Source organism: Maniola hyperantus, chromosome 16 (genome assembly GCF_902806685.2).
Source record: "Maniola hyperantus chromosome 16, iAphHyp1.2, whole genome shotgun sequence".
NCBI lineage: Eukaryota > Metazoa > Arthropoda > Insecta > Lepidoptera > Nymphalidae > Maniola > Maniola hyperantus.
In genome coordinates this window covers 11532260-11554211 of record NC_048551.1, presented here as the reverse complement: position 1 = coordinate 11554211, position 21952 = coordinate 11532260, and the positions used below count along the sequence as shown (strand labels likewise).

The 21952-nt window shown below is 36.7% G+C and overlaps 1 protein-coding gene across 1 annotated transcript in view; it reads left to right on the top strand.

Moving 5' to 3' along the window:
• LOC117989523 (connectin-like) overlaps positions 1-21952 on the top strand; it is a 40787-nt gene that overhangs the window by 4671 nt on the left and 14164 nt on the right. The gene's annotated exons all lie outside the window — the stretch shown is intronic.

Below are 21952 nucleotides of genomic sequence, written 5' to 3'. Positions count from 1 at the left end.
TTATCCTGAGGTTTGATCTTTGATTTTCTGGGGTAAAAAGTAACTATGTCACCCGACAAATCAACAAACAAATACACTTTCGCTTTTATAATATGGGTAGTGATGTGTAGTGATGCAATTTTTTTGGCAGCTGAGAACTGAGGTGCAAGAGCGGGTTTGCGCAGAGGTAGACTGAAAGACAGCTGTTATGAAAAATGTCTCAGTGACCAAAAGCTAAATACCTATATAAAAGGAAAAGGTAACTGACTGACTGACACCTATCAACGCACAACTCAAACTACTGCATGGGTCGAGCTGAAGTTTGGCACACATAATATACCTATGTAGTTACTAGCTGATGCCTGCGACATCGTCCGCGTAGAATTAGGTTTTTTAAATATCCCGTCGGAACTCTTTGATTTTCCGGGATTAAAAGTAGCCTATGTCATTCTCCAGGTCTTTATTTATCTATACACATGCTGAAAATCACGTCAATCCTTTGCACCGTTGCGACGTGATTGAATGTCAAACCAACAAACAAACACACTTTCGCTATTTATAATAAGGGTACTGATTATGACCTAGACATCCACTAAGAAAGGATTATTGAAAATTGAATCCCTAAGGGTGTAAAATGGGGGGTTGGAGTTTGTGTAGTCCAGGCGAACGAAGTACGCGAACGAGGAACCCTCTGCTAAAACCATAATAAAACTAAAAAATTCTTCCCCATAATTACAACAATAACTGCCACACTGTAGGTACCGGCACAATTATCTTCGGACGTATAATTAAAATTCCATCGGCGTACTTGCTTAAATAATTCAAGTTGGGAATGAGGTGGGGGTCAATAAAATATTCAGGTGGTTGCGTCGAATTGAGCAGCGTCAACTTTTTCCTCGCTGAACACCGCACCGTTTATAAGCCGGCTGTGTTCAGAGATGAGTAATCATGCTGCACACTTCTAAATAGAGTCTGTGATGGGGTGCCTAAGTTTTCAGCCTGATCAATAGGGTCTTTATTATTATTTATTTATTTATTATTTAATTAAAACGGCCATAAAACCCAATTACACTAATTAAACTACGAGTACTAACTAACATAAATATACTTACAAAAAAAATTTAAAATTACAATCTATATGTATAAACGGAAAAGGTAATTGACTGACTGACTGACCCATGAGGTCGGCCCATTTGTCTTGGTCCTTGGACTGTAGTAATAAAATGACGAGATTTTTTGTTCATAGTAATATAGTGGTTTTTTATGGGTCTAGAAATTATTATTAAAGTAGAATAATAAAAAAAATACCATGATTTTTAATTATTTTTAAAATAATTATTAACGTCACGCTGTACGGAAAGCGACAAACGACAAATATTTTTAAATTTTCCAACATAAACAATATTTTCCCGCAGAAATTATTCTATTTTTATGTTATTAAAAAATTGAAATACAAAGTGTGCGACGTTCATGGTAAAAAAAAAACAAATAAAAATCATGTTTTTTAAAATTTTTCTCTTTAAAATAATGAATTCTAACCCCATAAATTACCGCTATACAAAAATGATATCATTTTATTTCTACAGTCCCTATTTAGTTCAAATTGCGAATATGTGTAAACAGTGGAGATATTACAAAAACAAAAAGGTACAGCCAAATTCTGCCTATTATCATGCAATATGTTATGCTATATTATCTAACAACGTGTCCTGTACATAGTTTTGATAAAATTAGTCAAATAAATACTTAGTCATAAAAAAATTATAGTAGGTAGGTACTAGGTACTCTAATTCCATTGTTATAGGTCCCGCAAATTGCTATTAAATAAAAATAAAAAATAAATCTTTTTTATTCGAATAAACTTTTACAAGTACTTTCGAATAGTCGGATGCATCTACCACTGGTTCGGAATGCCTTTCCTACCGAGAAGAACCAGCAAGAAACTCGGCGGTTGCGCTGGAACCATGTCTCATTAACAGACCATGTCTCATTAACAGCAAAATGACGTCATTTAGACGTCAGCCGAAATAAAAATATACCATCAGCTCTAAACTTCAGTCTAGTGCTGACGTCACTAAAATGGCGGCCACGCGCATTAGCAATTTGCGGGACTCAAAGCCTTTATACAGCATAGCAAGCCCGCTTCAAATCTCCCCAATGCAGTACCGCACATTACTTTTTATATCCCCACCGCCATTACACGGGATAAAAACGTGAAAATATAGAGAAGTAAAAAGCTGAAATCAATGGTTTGTTGGCAATTAACGAGGGTGAAATGGTTTTTGGACGTGTACACTACGTTTTGCCATTTTGTTTTTATATAGTCCAGTAATTGGATCATAGTGGTACTTGTAGTTGTTTGTTTTGTACCCGTATAAAGGAACGGAGAAAGATTTTGATTTAGCTGACTGTACTTTTTTTTTTTTTTTTTTTAAAGAACATTAGCCATGTTAAATGACTAATATTCCCCTTTTTCCTCTCCAACTAAGCGTGAAGCTTGTGCTAGGAGTAGGTACGACAATAGTGCAACGGGCGGGGTTTGAACCGTCGACCTTTCGGTTTTCAGTCCACTCCTTTACCAGTTGAGCTATTGAGGCTCAAATTTGTTTGTGATTGTTTGTATACCCGTTTATAGGCCCTAGTAACTTTCAAAGTACCTACGTAAAATCTTAATTTTAGAGTTCCGTACCTCAAAAGCAAAAGGAACCACTATAGGATCACTTTGTTGTCTGTCTGCCCATCTTTCCGTCTGTCCGTCGTGTCTGTCGAGAAAACCACTAGGGTACTTCCCGTTGACCTAGAAACATGAAATTTGGTAGGTAGGTATGAGTAGGTAGGTCTTACAGCACAAGTAAGAAAATAAATCCGAAAACCGTGAATTTGTGGTTACATCACAGAAAATAAAATAAATAAAATGTGTTCATGAACAAATACCTAAGTATTAGTAAATATTTTCAATTTTCAAAGTTAGATATCTATACCAAGTGGGGTGTCATATAAAAAGGCTTTAAGTACTTGAGAACTACCTACCTGCCAAATTTATATACCCTATAGGTTTCTTGACAGACACGACAGAGAGACAGACAGACAACGAAGTGATCCTATAAGCGTTCCTTTTGTCTTTTGAGGTACGGAACCCTAAAAATAATAAGAGAAACAGCTGTTATAGATTGTTTCACGTTTGTTAGTTGAGAATATTCGATTAGGTATAGTGCACACTGTAATTGCCCAAGGGTTTACAATCTAATACATGGGTATTGGGTATGTTCTAATTCGGCCCTTAACATTTATACTACACGCTGGGGTTAGGCAATTAAATTATGTTCCATCATTGAAATTGGAAATTTAGTGGGTTTCGAAGCAATCTTGTCTAACCACAGGATCTAGTTTTAAGCATCTTGCACACTCACTCTCTGTTTAGAATAAAAGCTAATGGACGATCAGGGTTGTGAAATGCAGTCATTTACCAGGAATGAGGTACGCGCTCCGATAATGAGGGCCCCCAGTTGCGCTAGTAAGGTTTAGGTGTTGCTGATCTGGTCGAAGATTGCTGAACTTCGCGTCTACAATGCGGTTTAGTTGCCGATAGCCGTTAGAGGCTTGTTTCTTGCGTGCAACTCGTTCTCGCGTAGCGTTCGCGGAGTATGTGTCAACTTCAAATGACAGTTGACAGCACTGCAGTGTTGCCGTTTTGGTAAGCGGCCACATTGGTAAACCCCGACCGATTGTAATAAAAATAAGTATACGAATTTGGAAAAGACGCTGGTTTGTGCTAAGATTATAAATACATCAAAAGTACGGAACACTCTCACTTAGTAATAATAATCATCATCATCAACCTTTCGCCCGCTCACTACTGAGCACGGGTCTCAGGGTTTGACCATACTCTACCACGTGCGAATTGGCAGACTTCACACACATTTTTTTTTAAACGCACATAACTTTGAAAAGTTAGAGGTGCGTGTCCGGGATCGAACCCCCGACCTCCGATTAGGAGGCGGGCGTCCTAACCACTAGGCTATTAATTAAAAAATAATTTAAAATAATGTACAAATATTTAAAGGCAATCAGTGTTGTGAAACGTGTTCCTTTATGATTCATGGGGCGAACATATTTCTAAGAAATTGCTTTGCAATTAAATATCACATGAAAAATATCATTCGGTGGAATCTAGATCTACTAGGAAACCGAGGCGCACGTTGAAACCCTAGAAATGATAGGAAACTCTCCTTATTAAAATGTGCGCTAAAGTGTAGGTTATCTCTATAAAAATAATAAAAAACGGGCCAAGTGCGAATCAGACTCATACCATCGTGCAAAAAATATCAATTTTTAATTTTTTTTAATATCATGGCGGCTATTTGAAATTTTTTTAGTACATAAATCGAAACCCTAAAATACCGCCAGAAATCCGGTCAACTGCGAGTCCGACACGTACTAGAAATAACACATTTTAATATTTTTTAATTTTGCATAGTAACTATTGAAATTTTCATTATGTGCTGTTATAGCGACAATAAAAATAATACCTACACATTATGTGAAAATTTCAGTTTTTTATCTATTACGGTTCACGAGATAAAGTCCGCTGAAAGACGGACGGGCGGACGAACAGCGGAGGCTTAGTAATAGGGTCCCATTAGCAATGTTCGGGTACGGAACGATAATAAAAATAGTGTCTCATAATAGTCTATACAAACAGAATTTTCCTGGTATCAAAGAACAGGGCTTACTGAACGAGAGCAAATAGCTTTGAACGACGCGACGGCAAGCTGCTATATGATTTCATTTCCATTTCACGATGGAAGGAAAACGCCACCATAATAATATTTTTAATGGGAAGTTGAAACTATTTTCCTAGTTCCTACTTCACGGAATTATTAGGTAGCTTATTTTCTGCTCAGTGAGACATTTCAACAATAATAGGTAGCTTATTTTCTGCTACGGATGAAATGCTATTTTTAAAATGTATTAGCTTATGCTCGCGACTTCGTCCGCGTGGACTACACAAATTTCAAACCCCTATTTCACCCACTTAGGAGTTGAATTTTCAAAAATCCTTTCTTAGCGGATGCCTACGTCATAATAGCTATCTGCATGCGAAATTTCAGCCCGATCCGTCCAGTAGTTTGAGCTGTGCGTTGATAGATCAGTCCGTTAGTCAGTCAGTAAGTCATTCAGTCACCTTTTCCTTTTATATATTTAGATTATTTTCTAATCTACGCTTCATTCTAAGCCTCTATTATTCAATTCATGTTTTTATTCTTTGATTCATTCCAATTCAAATTGTTATGAATATTTTTTTTTACATTTCACGATGGAAAAACTCCACCATGATACTTAATAATATTTTTAATGGGAAGTTGAAACTATTTTCCAACTTCACGGAACTATTAGGTAGCTTATTTTCTGCTCAGTGAGACATTTCAACAATAATAGGTAGCTTATTTTCTGCTACGGATGAAATGCTATTTTTAAAAAGTTATCGCATGCCTGAGAATTCGCCAAATGTTCTCAAAGGGGTGTAAAGACAGCCAATCAGCGTTGGGCCAGCGCGGTAGATTATGGCCGAACCCCTCTCATTCTGAGAGGAGACCCGTTCTCAGTAGTGAGCCGGCGATGGGTTGATCATAATGCACTACATTTCTTTGAAATATAATACGACCACTAGTCGAAAAAGTTGCTTGCACTTAAATTAATCACCCCCTGTACCCCAAAATGAAATGACTTTTTCCACCCAAAATTATTTTTATACCCTAGACAGGATGTGTCCAATTAATTAGCCATATGCACTTACCGCTGCGCTCACCTGGGCTTTTAAATTAATAAAGGGGCGTTTTATATTGATTAAAATCTTTGCAGAGTTAATTAAAACTGATGGTCAGTACTGGAAATGGATATTTTAAGGTTTATACAAAAATATACGGATAGAAACACATTTTTATACAAAGTAATTTTATATTCGACAATACATAAGTATACTTTGCAACTGATTTCAAACTGACTTCCCAATCAGCTAGAGACTTTAGGGAAGAATAATTACTGAGAAATAATTTATTTTTGATGTAGTCAAATACCCAATTTTATAAACATAGATTCTAACAGGATGGCATTCTTGTCTCTATGTTCGTTAGTTTGTTGTTGGCTTGAACTCTTGAAGAGATCCGTTCTCCGTGACCTGTGACGATATGAGATGGTTATGAGTTATGACATCTAGTGTTAAGTTTATCAACATAGATTAATCATTGGTCTCGCTCCGTATCAAGCTTAGGTATGTTGTGAAGTATTATTATTTTTTAAATTGTGCAAATGTTCGTGTTCCGGACAAAGTATTTACAGTAAACTATTTCAGGTAGCGTCTAAGATGTGTACGCTTTTAGCGAAGCATTTCTCTCTCGCAATTAAGTTAGCATTTCAGCACTTAGTTCCAAAAGCACCATGTTTGCATCTGGCGCCCAGAACTAAAACCCTTTTCTAATACCGAATCGTAGGTATTACCTAGCATTCTCTTAAATAAATATTTCGCTCTTAGCTATCATCTACTGAGAAATGAGAAGGGTTTAGTCTGCCACGTTGGCCAAGTGCGGCAGACGTTTGAAGTCTCTATGATTAGGTATGGAGAATTTTATCTTTTACGTAATCATCGATTGTACGAAACTTATGCTTTTATGGAAAAAGGGAACCCTTATAGGATCACTTTGTTGTCTGTCTGTCTGTCTGTCTGTCTGTCCGACGTATCTGTCAAGAAAACCTATAGGGAATCATGTTTGGTAGGTAGGTAGAGTTCAATAAATCCGAAAACCGTAAATTCGTGGTTACATCACAAAAAAAAAAAAATATTATGTCCATGAACAAATAATTAGTTTTTTCAATTTTCAATGTAAGATAATTATACCAAGTGGGCTATCATGTAAAAGGGACTTACATGTACATTCTAAAATAGATTTTTACTTATTATTATGCATAATCGTTTTTGATTTATCGTGCAAAATGTCGAAAAAATACGACTGTAGTACGGAACCCTCGTTGCGCGAGTCTGTCTCGCCGGGTTTTTCCGAAATGGAATGAAATTAATGTATTTCATATAGGACATCATGGTGCCACTTATGATCGGACTTTGAAAAATTTAAAAAAATATTTATTCATGAACACATATTGTTTTTCTGTGACAAGACTGTGCCCAAGACTGGGCCCAAAACGGGTCGGTCTTCTTCTCACACCTTTCTATTAGCCATGTTTCCACTTTACCTATTTTTACAGTCACGTCAGTAGAAGACGTGCCGGCATTTCTGTTTCTCAATTAAGTTACCGCATAAAGCACTTAGTTTTAAAACTCGTGTTTGAAGACGGGTGTCTTGTTAGGGGGTGAAAAGCCCGAGAAAATAACTTTTAAGTTATTAAGTTTTAAAAAGTTTTTTAGTAATAGTACATTACTGCACGGGACCAGGGAATAAGGCGGGGTATGAGACGCCCTGCAGCTCCGCACTCACCCGCGCTCGCCCGCACCGGGTCAGTGCGGGGGCTGTGCGGGTGTGCGGAGCGTTCCCTCCCCGATTGCCGTTTCAATCTTTACACAACTTTTCAAGCTTTACACTTTAATAAAGCGGGACAAGTAGTAAAAAAATATGTGTTATACAGGGTGTAACCAGAACGCTAGCAAAAACTTAGCGTTATTGTTATACTACCTAAACACAATACAATACCAATAACCATTTGCCTCATTTTGTAGTTTAGTGATTGAGTATTTTTCAAACCAGCAGTATTTAGCGTGCAAAACTTGGGTCAATGCCCCCCCTACGACGCAACATTGACTCCGAGTAGCCTACTTACGCAACTTTTGTTGACCGCTAACGTCAGTCAGATGTTTTATTTGCAATATATCGTAATTTTTTTATTAAACTCGTTTTTTTGTGGTATCATATTTATCAGTAATCCTCAGTTCTATCACTTGTCTTCGTTTTTGCCAGCGTTCTGGTTACACCTTGTATATGTGTTCAAAATACTACTAAATATTAATATGAGAACCGTAGCATTAATATATTAACATCAACAAAATTTGGGAAAACTTTCAACATTATTTCTTTTAGTAGCCATTAGAGTACGCCCAAAACATAAATCAAAGTAGGTGGACAACATGAATAATAAATGTAACAAAATTCACTAAAGCTAAATTACCATTTTATGTGTAGGAAGGTACCTATTTATTTGCTTACGAGTAGTAAGACTTAGTAAACAATATTTATTGCTTTATTCCCAGAATTAAACATATTTTTTGTCTGTGGTACAATATACCAAAAATAGTAGACTAATCATACATCGAAGGCTTATGGTAATGAGATTTGCGGGCATAGCATTTATGCATCTACATGTTTTTTCATAAAAACATTGGTCAAAAATACTCATTTATGCATCTACATGTTTTTTCATAAAAACTTTGGTCACAAATACTCATTTACTTCATATTTGTTCCTGACAGATAACTTTCTGAATGTTCCCCGAATTGCACAAAAATATGAAGTAAATGAGTATTTTTACCAAAGTTTTTATAGAAAAACATGAAGATGCATAAAATATGGTGTGCCCGCAAAACTCATTACCATAAGCCTTCGATGTATGATTAGTCTACTATTTTCGAAAAAGTAACTAAAATTTTAATTTTCGCGGCTGGTTATATCAAAACACCTTAAACAACACAACGTACAATAGTTTCACGCCGGTCGAAGGACCCTGAACTTTGCTTCGTGTAAATTAATTCTCGTTAGGCGACACTTTGCAGCTAATCATCCTCTCGCCTGACCTATTAGTATCATGAAGGTTTTCTTCGACTTCAGATTTTAACGCGACGTTGACGAAAAGTTCCTTTATAAACCGTTGACTATTTAGCAACTGGCGATAGATTTGTTATAAAATTATTGTTATACTAGAGGATGCCCGCGACTTCATCCGCGTGCGTTTAGGCAGACAGACACACTCTCGCATTTATAATATTACTAGATGGATTTCAAGATCAATCGAAATATTGGCACGTCTTGACCAAAGCTTGGCCGTGAATATACATGAGAGTATGAGAGTAACCGCACGATGTAGTAATTAATAAAACCCAATACTCCAGATTTCTATTACCAACCTCGGCCTCGGTTAAAGCACTGTTTGGAATGTATCCAAATGTATTGTTTAATTGAATTGCGGCTGCATACAGTTTCCAAAGCTCTGAACTAGAAAAGCCTATGTAATTTCGTTTGAATTGCATGTATCTGTGCGGTACATACTTATCTATAAAATCTTATGAGTTTAACATAATAATATCAGTACCCTTAATATAAATGCGAAAGTGTGTTTGCTTGTTGGTTTGTTGGTTTGTCCTTCAATCACGTTGCAACGGTGCAACGGATTGACGTGATTTTTTTGCATGAGTATAGATAGAGACCTTGAAAGTGACATAGGCTACTTTTTATCCCGGAAAATCAAAGAGTTCCCACGGTATTTTTAAAAAAACCTAATTCCACGCTGACGAAGTCGCGGGCATCAGCTAGTGAGAACATAATTATAAAAAACTAAATGGTTAAAGTTTGATCTTTGGCCCGTGAGAGAATTTTTAGGGTTCCATATGAAAAAAAAATTAGGTTTGGTATATCCAGAGTAAAAAGATGCCCTTATAGGATCACTTCGTTGTCTGTCTGTCTGTCGTATCTGTCAAGACCTGTCGAGTGAATCAAAACCTATAGGGTACTTTCCGTTAACCTAGACTCATGAAATTTGGCAGGTAATCAAGTCTTTGACAGCACAAGTACTCGTAGGTAAGGGAAAAATCCGAAAATTGAGAATTTGTGGTTAGGTACATCCCAAAAAAAATAAAAATTGTTATATCTGATTCAATGGCACGGAAGTTTGTGTGCGAGTAGGTACGACTTGCACTTTACCGAATTTAAATTAAACACTACCAACGGTATCAACATAGATACTACCAAAGAGGACCTCTATGAAGCCATTCGATTTCAAAAAAAGAAACTTAACATCGATTCAGGCTTCCGATTACATCGATACCCGTAGCCCACTGAACGAGTAGTATCCCGTTAATGAACCGATTGTGAGTTTCGCAAACGTTTTTGCACTGCAATTAACATCGAAACTCGATTGCGGCTTATTTAATCACGTCGGCCGCCCGACTTTGTCGATTTCGCTTTTTACCACCAATTAAGTGATGGTCAGTAAAGTGCATGTTTTTCGATTTGGTATCGAATTTTTGATAAAAAAGAAAATTTTACTGAAATGTTTCTTGCCGCAATAGAATCTACTTTCCTAACCGATGGCAGAGTCACCGACCTTTATTAAAAAAAATAACCGTTCATATTACAAAATGAGAAATAATAAAAACAAGGATATAAGTACAAGTGCACTTTGATAATTAAGAAGAACTTTTTAATTAATTACGTAAGGAGAAAGGAACGGAAATAGGTATAATATTGTTGTATGAACACCGCAACTGCTAGTATTTTGAAATATAATCTACACTAATATTATAAAGAGGAAAACTTTGTTTGTTTGTTTGTTTGTTTGTTTGTTTGTTTGTTTGTTTGTTTGTTTGTTTGTACTGAATAGGCTCAAAAACTACTGGACCGATTTTAAAAATTCTTTCACCATTCGAAAGCTACATTATCCACGAGTAACATAGGCTATATTTTATTTTGGAAAAAAATAGGGTTCCGTAAGATATTTGGGTTTTTCGGACACAAGGTGTAAAAAATCAACCAGAAAAGTTACTTATTTTGCGTACGCTGCCTAAACTATAAAAGATAGAACCATAAAATGTTCTAATTAATTGTAGATCTTATAAATATCTACAAAAAAGTCCGCGACACACTATACCCATCTATGTCGAGTGAGGCACAGCAACCATTTTTTTATTTAAAAATCTTGAATTTTTTTTGGACTACATTTAAACGCGTTTATTTTACTCATGCTATTAATCCTTATCAAAATAAATGATTTCATCACTAAGAACAGTTTATGGAGATAATATTTGGTCTTTGAATGATTAAAATTGGACGTTTGGTTTTGAAGTTATGGCGAAATTAAAATATTACGATTTCTGCTGCACGGCCCGTTGTATTATATGTATAAAGAGGTAATGTCGTTAAGTTTGTTTGTAGGGGGTAATCTTTAGAACTACTGAACCGATTTTAAAAATTCTTTCACCAGTAGAAAGCTACATTATTCCTGAGTGACTTTATAAATGTACTAGCTGATCCCCGCGGGCGAAGCCGCGGGGATCAGCTAGTACATTTATAAAGTATCAGGATTGAGAAGTGGAGTTTTGTAGCTGGATTTAATAAACTTTTTTATTAGTTTATGATTTCAACAGCAGCTGGAATAAGGATCTAAGTTTTCAGTGAAATAACAAAGTAGGAAGCTGAGGTTTATAAATTCCTGAGTCAACAGAAGTTGCTAGATCAGCTACTGATTACAGTGGCGTGCATAGGGTTTAAAGCCAGGGTAAGCAGTAGTTAGGGAAGCAAGTCAAAGAATAATGAGCATTGAGCAATTTCAACCGAGTTAACTATTTCTTGGGCATGTAAGCAGCGCTTTTATGCCTCTATGAGTTGCACGCCAGCCACGGCTACTGAATGTCTTTTAAAGATTCCTGTAAAAAATCTGATTTTGAAAGGGCATTTATAACTTACTAGCTGATCCCAGCGGCTTCGCCTGCGTGGATTTAGGTTTTTAAAGATCCCGTGGGAACTTTTGATTTTCCAGGACTAAAAGTAACCTATCCGTAGTAGCCCGTTCCCGTGATGCAAGATATCTCAGTACCGAATTTCGTAAAAACATTTAAACGTGTGATTCTTTAAAAATCCCATGGTATCACCACGATTTAAGAATGCAATTCCTTACAGCATCAAGGCTGAGGAGTTGGATCCTCGAGTTCAAAAAGTCTTTACTAGTTAGTAGCTACTTACCTCCAATAAAATCGCACTGCGACATAATCGCTTTGCACGCACGGACTGCCGCGGCCGTCGCCATTATTTTAATTTCGTGATATCTCCTAAAATAGGTATTAATCTGATACATGCTACACGGCTAGCGAGTACCCCCCGGATGCTGCTCAGACGAGTTGGATTCGGGTGCTAACCTCTTTCTCGAAATTGGACCTACCTGGCTGGATTGTGTGTTCTATATTACTTTACAAAATAATTGCGTGTAATAATCCATTTAAAAACGTTAACTACCCACAGATTGTAATCAATCCAGCTCGTAAAGTAACCATAGCCGTGTGGATAATTACAAAGTTAATGTTTACATCTGACAACTTTTAATTATCAGCAGTATATTATAGGTTATTGCAGTCATTTTTTTAAACGTTTTAATATTCAGGTAAATGCATCTTTTACATGCAACTATGTTTAATAAAATAATTATTTCGCTTATTGTTTCATGCGACAAAGTTTATTACTGAGTTGGTTAAGGTAGAATTCCTATACAAAAATGGCTTTATTTTATAATGTTCATATGAATTTTGTGTCGTTTCTTTCTTCGCTATATAATTTAAATGTAGGTACAGGTGCGGTATTTGAATATAAGAGTTAGTTTCCACTGTTATTAATTGCTAAGAAAGAAGTACCTAGTCTATGAAGAATTTAAAAAACAGATGCGTAAAATTCTTTGCTAGAAATAGCTACAGTTAGGTAGGTATGTGAAAAGATATAACCTACTAAGTACCTAACAGCCGCACTCAGAGTCGCTAATCGTTACTTAAGATTGAGTTAAAACGAGACAGATTTCTGTAAGAGATACCTATAGCTCTGTCTAGTTTTAACTAAACTTAAGTAACGATTAAGCGACTCTGAGTACGGCTGTGAGAGGCTTTGATAATATTGATAAAATATTTTTGCGTTGTATACGTAAATCCTCAACATTGTTTTACTACAAAATTGTTATTAATTGAGATACATACTTAATTAAGTACATAACTGTGTCATTTAGAAACACGCTATGTAGGTACTTTCTACTAAGTAGTTTTTGTTTTATTAAAAAGAGCCATAAAAAGTCCACGCAAAGCATAGATTAAACTAGCTTTCTCATTGTTAGGATTTAGAATAGTACCTACTCTTTCAACGTTAGAAACATTAATTCCATGGCTATTCAGAATAATTATTGGCCCATACACAGTTAAGAGGAGTGCATTCGTAGCGTGCTCCATATAAGTGAAGTTTGATTCTTACTGTACCGACCAAAGTCACTTTACCAATAAAAGTCAATAATTTTTTTTAATTAATACGTTCTAAAAACGATTATTCAATGTCAGTGTTTTGGCAGATTCCCATAAAAACATGTACCTAGTTTCAAAGTTATATGGACTCAAAACTTTATATTAATCTTGAGTTACATATGAAGCTTTGAACTACTTGACTTTTTTAAAGAATATTAGCCATGTGAAATGACTAATATTCCCTTTTCATTTCCAACTAAGCGTCAGGCTTGTGCTAGGAGTAGGTACGACAATAGTGCAACGGGCGGGGATTGAAACGTCGACCTTTCGGTTTTCAGTCCACTCCTTTACCGGTTGAGCTATTGAGGCTCTAGACTTTTACTTTGACGTTATTGTGTTTCGACTCTCGAATCCTAGCAACGTTGGTGAGATGTAAAATCTTATACTAAGCGTAGGTAGATCGGAAGTAGTTGATACATCGTGTCCCTGTTAGCGACGTGGTGTTTATTATAAAAGCACGCGTGTACTTTTATAGTCGACGTGACGCTGACGAGACGACACAATGCGGCCGGAAAGCGTGCCCTGTTTTATTTGTAGTGCTGTGTGTGTTTTGTTCTACCCTGTCTTGTCCTACATAAAGCCTGTAGGCCGGCTGGTCGATTAAAGAAAAGCTGCATCAATCATTACGATCTCAATTGTTGTGATTAGTTGACCTTATGGTATCCTTAAGCTTTAAAAAACCGGCCAAGTGCAAGTCTGGCTCGCGCAACGAGGGTTCCGTACTACAGTCGTATTTTTTCAACATTTTACATGATAATTCAAAAACTATGATGCATATTTAAATTAAAAAAAAATCTGTTTTAGAATTTACAAGTAAAGCCATTTCATAATATTATGATACCCCACTTGATATAATTATCTAACTTCGAAAGTTGAAAATACAAATTTTTAGTTCATGACCACAATTTAATTTTTTTTGTGTGATGTAACCACAATTCACAATTTTCAGATTTTATCTGCTATAAGACCTGCCTTTCATGAATTCATGATAAGTTGTAAGAGTTCGTACCTCTCGTGCCTAAACACGTGTCCAAATATGGACTATCCTCATGTTGAAGGTTTGCATAAGTTCGCGTTTGATTGACGCGTCGCAAAATTATTTTGGTGATAGCTAAAAACAATTGAACCTCTTTTCAAAAGCGCTTTTTAAGAAACGGACGGAAGCTCGGAAAACACGACCTAACGCTGTTGCTTGTTTTCCCGCAATTTTCTATTTTTACCGTGGCTTTTAATTACTATAATAAACACAGTGCTGTTCTAACTTGAGTTTACGGACACAACGCCGTTACCTTACGTGCCGGAAGACCGCCCTGCTTTATTTGTTTGGACGTGGACTGTGATAAGTGAAAAGTGGGTTATTAATTACTTGGAATGACTCTAGTAGTGAGGATGTCACGCAATTTTATGTAATAGGTAATTTCTCTTAATTTTTTTTTGTACTCAAACAACAACACACACAAAGCAACAATCTAAATAATCTATACTAATTTTATAAATGTGAAAGTGTGTCTGTCTGTTTGTCTATCTGTCTGTCTGTCTGCTATCTTTTCACGGCCCAACCGTTCGAACGATTTTGATGAAATTTGGTACAGAGTTAGCTTACAGTTCCCACGAGATTGTTGAAAACCTAAATCCACGCGAACGAAGTTTCGACTCTCGGGCATCAGCTAGTATAATATACAAAGAAAAAGTTGACTGACCGACTGACGGATCGGGTTGAAAGGGATGCAGATATAGCTATTATAACGTAGAGAACCGCTAAGAAAGGATTTTTGAAAATTCAACCCCTAAAGGGATAAAATAGGGGTTTGAAGTTTATGTAGGCCACGCAGACGTGAATAATGTCACGGCTTCAAGCGCGTGGAATACCATCATCAACATCATCATAATTTAAATATATATATATATTATAATTAATATTATATTTCTACACCAGAATCTCTCTCTGCATGTTATATCTGCTACATTCCACTACTACGCGCTGAACATTGTATCCCGTATTGGAGTAATAACAAGTATAACATTATGAAAGACATTTTATTCCACGATAATTGCCATCGTATCGACTACGTCACGTAATCTGTAAAAGCGATATCAAAAACTTCGGTGATTTCGTCACGTTGATTCAAAAAGTTCCCTCCGAGATTAATGTCTTTGTTTAGCTTACAATGGCAGACTGTCTCAACGCCTTTTCTGTTATTACAGCCTTTACAGCTTTTTGATCTACGCTATGCCTTCGATTAAAGAGCATCTTTACTTTTTTAGCACTTTTTGACTGCAATCTTGGATACTGATGGCATTGTAACAATGATACATTAATTTGTTTTTAATTTAAAGCGGGGTATTCGGTCTCCTATTTGTGGAGTTCGAAGTTTAATTCCAGGCGCGCACTTCTACTTTTCGGAGTTATGAACTTATCATTTTGTCATAGAATAAAAAAATATAGGAACCTAATATGACAGACATTTTATTTCACGATAACTGCCATCGTATCGATTACGTCACGTAATATGTAAAAGTGATATTAAAAACTTCGGTGATTCCATCACGTCCACTCAAAAAGGTCCCTCACATTTTGTCATCGAACAAAAAAAAACCGTCCAAGTGCAAGTCAGACTCGCGCAGCCAGGGTTCCGTACTCGGATATTTTTTCGACATTTTGTACGATAAATGTATAAAAGTGAAAAAAAAATGTATTTTAGAATGTACAGATGAAGCCCTTTCATATGATATCCCACTTGATATAGTAATCTTACTTTTAAAATTGAAAATACTAATTATTAGTTCACACATTTTTTTGTGGTGTAACCACAAAAGGTTTTCGGATTTTCCCCTTCACTTATGCTATTGACATAATACTATCTACAAATTTTGTGATTCTAGGTCAACGGGAAGTACCCTATAGCTTTTGATTCCCCTGAATTGACAGACACGACAGACAGACAACAAAGTGATCCTATAATATTTTTTCCTTTTAAGAATCATATCTCTAGAGACTGTTCCAAAACCACAAAACTCCATTTAATTGATTTGACATAAGTTGTTATCTCACAAAACTTTTGAAGTCCTAATTCCCCTTGTCAGTTGTCACACCCATGTTACAACATTGTGGGAACAATACATATAGGTCAGGTTGGATTGTCGCACTTGTGAAGTAATTTATGGATGTTTTTGATTCAAAGTGTAAGTTTAAAGGGGATTGTCCATTTTCTTAGGAGCTTTGCCCGATTTCCTTTGACCTGGAGAGTGACATAAGCTACTTTTTATGCAGGAAAATCAAAGAATTCCCACGGGATTTTCAAAACCCTAATTCCACGTGGACGAAGTCGCGGGCTTCAGCTAGTAAAATATATACAAAACTAGCTGATGCCCGCGACTTCGTACGGGTGGATTTAGATTTTCCCGTGGGAACTATTTAATTTCCTGGAATGGAAAGTAGCCTAGGTCACTCTCCAGGTCTTTAACTATATACCCATGCAAAAAACACGGCAATCTGTTGCTCCGTTGTGACGTGATTGAAGGACAAACCAACAAACCAACACACTTTCGCATTTATAATATGGGTAGTGATTTTTGAAAAATGAAATGAAACGGTTGCATACCTAACTATCAAAACCGGCCAAGTGCGAGTCAGGCTCGCGCAATGAGGGATCCGTACTACAGTCGTATTTTTTCGACATTTTGCACGATAATTCAAAAACTATGATGCATAAAAATAAATAAAAATCTGTTTTAGAATGTACAGGTGAAGACCTTTCATATGATACCCAACTTGACATAGTCACTAACTTCGAAAGTTGAAAATACTAATTATTAGTTCATGACCACAATTAATTTTTTTTGTGTGATCTAACCCTAAATTCACGGTTTTCAGATTTTTCCCTAAATGTCAGCTATAAGACCCACCTTCCTGCCAAATTTCATAATTCTAAGTCAACGGGAAGTACCCTGTAGGTTTATTGACACACAGACGGACAGACAGACAGACAACAAAGTGATCCTATAAGGGTTCCGTTTTTCCTTTTGAGGTACGGAACCCTAAAAAGGGATAAAGACGTTAACCCCATATCGTGACGGTGAGTCGGTAACGGTCAAATCCTTTTGTCTCGCCATCATACTGTTATACGGGTAATTAAACTTAATTACTTCATCAGGAGCGCTGTGTCGTGCCAAGTATCATGTTAAGTGATTAATATCAGGTCAACTTGACTTCCTCGAAATTATAAAAAGTGCTGCCATGTTCTGTTTAAGTACAATGGAACGCCCTTCCAGCATTAATTTTCCCTTTTACTTTGAATATAGGAATCTTCAAGTGAAGAGTGAATACTGGAATAGGCATCTTGTAGGCAAGCGCGCTCCATCTTAGGCTGCATCATCACTTGCCAGCAGGTCTGATTGCAGCCTATAATTTTTTTTAAAAAGCGCAGGTATGTCTCAGAAATGAATATAAACGGATTTTGTTCAAGTTTTCACCATAATATCATTAGCTAAATAATTTTAAATACGTATCAAAAATTGCGGACCGGCAGGAATCGAACCCGCGTCTCCCGAGATCGCGCCCGTCGGTCTGACCATTAAGCCATGGTACGCTTGCTGCCAGTGACGTTTGTGATATGTATGTTACTTCAGTACTGAAGCGAATGAAATTTCCTTGAAGTGAAAGGTAAAACACTATAAAAACTATAAAAATATCATTAGCTTAGCATAAAACTGACTGACTGACTGATCAACGCACAGTTCAAACTACTGGACGGATCGGCCTGAAATTTGGCATGCAGATAACTATTATGACGTAGACATCCTCTAAGAAAGGATTATTGAAAATTCAACTCCTAAGGAGGTGAAATAGGGAATTGAAATTTGTGTAGCCCACGCAAACGAAGTCGCGAGCATAAGCTACTAAAGATAATTTGACTTTGAGTTTCCTACCTACGTACTCAAATATTCCGCCTTTTCCCCATTTTGTATTACTACGGGTATACATTAACATTTAGGTGACTTCACGGGTAAAATCCAGCGCATAATAAACAAAACTTTACCCCACCATGTGTACAGACCACATTTCACACGAAACGAATATTTATGCGTAATTTTAATAATTTATAGTTGTGCCCGAAACACCTTCTATTTGCCTAAATATCACAGGGTGTGTAAATTTACCCCCGCAGTGTTGTCGCTTTGCTGCGACATTACTCATGAACAACGAGCTACTCGTCTAGGAGTGGACATAGGACTTTTTTTCCTACCATTAATATAAAATGGCAACTTTATTGCTACTACCATCTAGCCTATGGGCTAGTAAGTAATATTATTCTAGCTTAAACTTCTACTTATGATTAATTTCTAAATCTATTTTACTAGGACTCTAGTGAATAACAATTACTATAGGTACAGTACGCGGCCGAAAGTAATGTATATCGACCTTTAGGAGATAGCAGATTTGTAGAGCACTGTCACTGTCGTTGAGACCGACAAAACGTCATATAGGTATGAGTGACAGAGACAACGCTCTACAAAGCCGAAATGTCTAAAGGCCGATGTACATCACTTTCGGCCGCTCTGTAATCTAATGCAAAAGTTTTGGCAAAATATGTGTGAAATTTATTGTATTGCATTCATCATTATCATGATTAACCCCACTACTGAGCATAGGATTCCTCTCAAATTGAGAAGGGTTTTAGCCATAGTCCGCTACCCTGGTCGACTTCACACACCTTTGAGAACGTTTTAGAGAACTCTCTGGCATACATTGTGGCATACATTATTATGTCTTTAATTTTTATATGTGTGCAATAAAGCATTTTGATAAGAATTTATACGATGATGAAAAATAGGAGAGTTGTTTCCCAGATCAATTTCCTTTAAAAAAATGTAAACCAAAAAAGGAAGGAAAAACGGATTTTCAGAAACTCCATCTGAGTGAAGCTAGTTTTTGTTTATAGCTATAGAAACTTGTTATAGAAAGTACAGAACCTATTACCATTTCACGCTCAATTTAAAAACGCAAAATATATTATGAGCATGCGTATTGACCCAGTGGTCGGTTACATTAACTTAACTTTTATTCACAGAATCTATTGACATTTATTTTTATTTTTATTATCAACATAAAGACACCACATAATCATTTTAAACATTATGCTGAGGCACTATGGAAGCCACCGCAGATGCCATGCCAGATGACATTAGAAGAAGTTTGACCGACTGGTCTGTTACTCTGGAAGAAGTTACTCGTACCTATATTTACAGTGAGTCCCCGTCGAGGGAATGTGCTGGTCATAACTCATAAAGCTCTAGGGGCCTGAATACTTTGTTAGAGGTCGTTAAACTGTTATAATGAAGCCCGGTGGTTCTAGTTAAACGAAATTTATAAACGCTAAAATACAGCCGGTTGTACTCGCTTGCGTTTCCTACTTACTCGATTTTATGTCATGTGGGGTTATAAATATTAGTCATCATTATGATCAACCCATCGCCGGCTCACTACAGAGCACGGTTCTCCTCTCAGATTGAGAAGGGTTATGGCTATAGTCTGTCACGCTGGCCATGGGCGGATTGGCAGACTTCACACAACTTTATGAACATTATGGAGAACTCTCAGGCATGCAGGTTTCCTCACGATGTTTTCCTTCACCGTTAAAGCAAGTGATATAGGTCGCCATTTCAGCACCTTGGGACCCCAACGTCTATCGGTTGTACGAACTATGTGCCCTGCCCATTGCCACTTCAGCTTCCCGTTGAGCAACCCGTTGAGCTATGTTGGGTAGTTCTCCTACGGATCTCCTCATTTCTGATTTGATCACGTAGAGAAACTCCAAGCATAGCTCTCTCCATCGCCCGCTGAGTGACTCTGAGCTTTCTTATGAGGCCCATAGTTAGCGACCATGCCTATGCGAAGTAAGCCCTTATTACCACATATTACATGTTTACTAACACAGTATTGTTGTCTGATAAAATAAAGATATTTATTTATTTATTATTTGGCGAAAAGTAGTCAAACAAACAAAAGCAGGCAAAAAGTAATTAAGTCGTTTAAAAACCGAATAAAAACACAAAACAGCACCGCGGATACAGATGTTTGCATAATAACTGAAAGATAAACTTTTACCCCGGACTTGTTGCACAAAGTTGCGATAACAATGAAGTATTTTTCAAAAGGAAACTTTTCTGTAGCGAATACAATGATAAAATTCTGAAAAGTTTTCACGGTTATGTTCGAAATATTCAGGATGTTTTGAGGACATGAGTACATTAATTATTGTATTAAAAGTTAAAACATAAAGCCTTGGTCACACAGCAACCGCCGAGTTAACTTAAAATACGTAAGGTTGTATTCAAAATCGAATCCGAGGAAACGGCAAGAATATTGGATTTACATAATATTATAGAGCCGATTCAAATCCATGTATTTTTACTATTATTAGATTCTTGAATCGTTTGATACGTTTTACATAATACTGGTATGTTTGAATCGTTTTACATATTGCCTTAAATACTAAGTCAATCGTACGTAACGGGTTAAAATGTCTATTTGTTCCTCGGTCTTTACGGGGCCCTCTGATTTGTTAACCAACAACTTTTTCGGGATCTTGTGTCGTCCATGCGCTGCACATGTCCTGCCCATCAAAACAATTTTTTTTTCGTAGGAGGCGAAAATCCTCATGGACATAGTGCCGAAGTCCTAGCGACTAAAAACCCCTGCTTTCTCCAAGCAATAATGTCCCCACCCTGTTGGCCAACCATTACTACCGCGGTCTGACTCATCTCAGAATAGTATTTACGAGGCTTTCGACCCCAAACTCGTCTCCCAGCTTGTCCACGACATTCTTTCTTTCTTCCTCAAACTGAGGACACCAGAACAATGTATGTTCAACAAAAATTACTTAGGTAAATGAAGCACAAAACAACACTTGAAACTAGGTACTCATAAATACATATAAATTACGTTGTACGAACAGATCGTTATTAATTTGTACCAATTAAAACGTTAGCATGAAAATTGACAAGCACAAGGGAATTAAATGATGGTTAAATTTAATATTTATTTAACGTGATTATGTGTTTATTTCACCGGTGTTTGCTTCGAATAAATTCTACATATTCATACTAGAGTGCGGTATGTAGGCACTTATCAATCTGAAAAAAGTGACCGACTGACTGACTGACTGATTTATCAACGCACAGCTCAAACTACTGGACGCTCGGGCTGAAATTTGGCATGCAGATAACTATAATGACATAGGAATGCGCTAAGAAAGGATTTTAGAAAATTCAACCCCCTAGGGGGGTGAAATAGGGGTTTGAAATTTGTGTAGTTCACGCGGACAAAGTCGCGAGCATACGCTAGTCTAAAATATATATTAAAGGACAGACTGACTGATTTATCAACGCACAGCTCAACCTATTGGACTGATCGAGCTGAAGTTTGACATGCAGATAGCTATTATGACGTAGGCATCTGCTAAGAAAGGATTTTTGAAAATTCAACCCCTAAGAGGGTGAAATAGGGGTTTGAAGTTGGTGCAGTCCACGCAGACGAAGTCGCGAGCATAAGCTAATGTAGTATAACGTAGTAAATCCGTCTCTTTCAATAATGTTTGATGCATACCCAGTCTTTCAAAGGACAGACCAAACCGTCCAATTGTATTAATTACTTTTCAATGTGTCTTTACTTTTTAATACGTCATGTAACAAAAATCCATATCA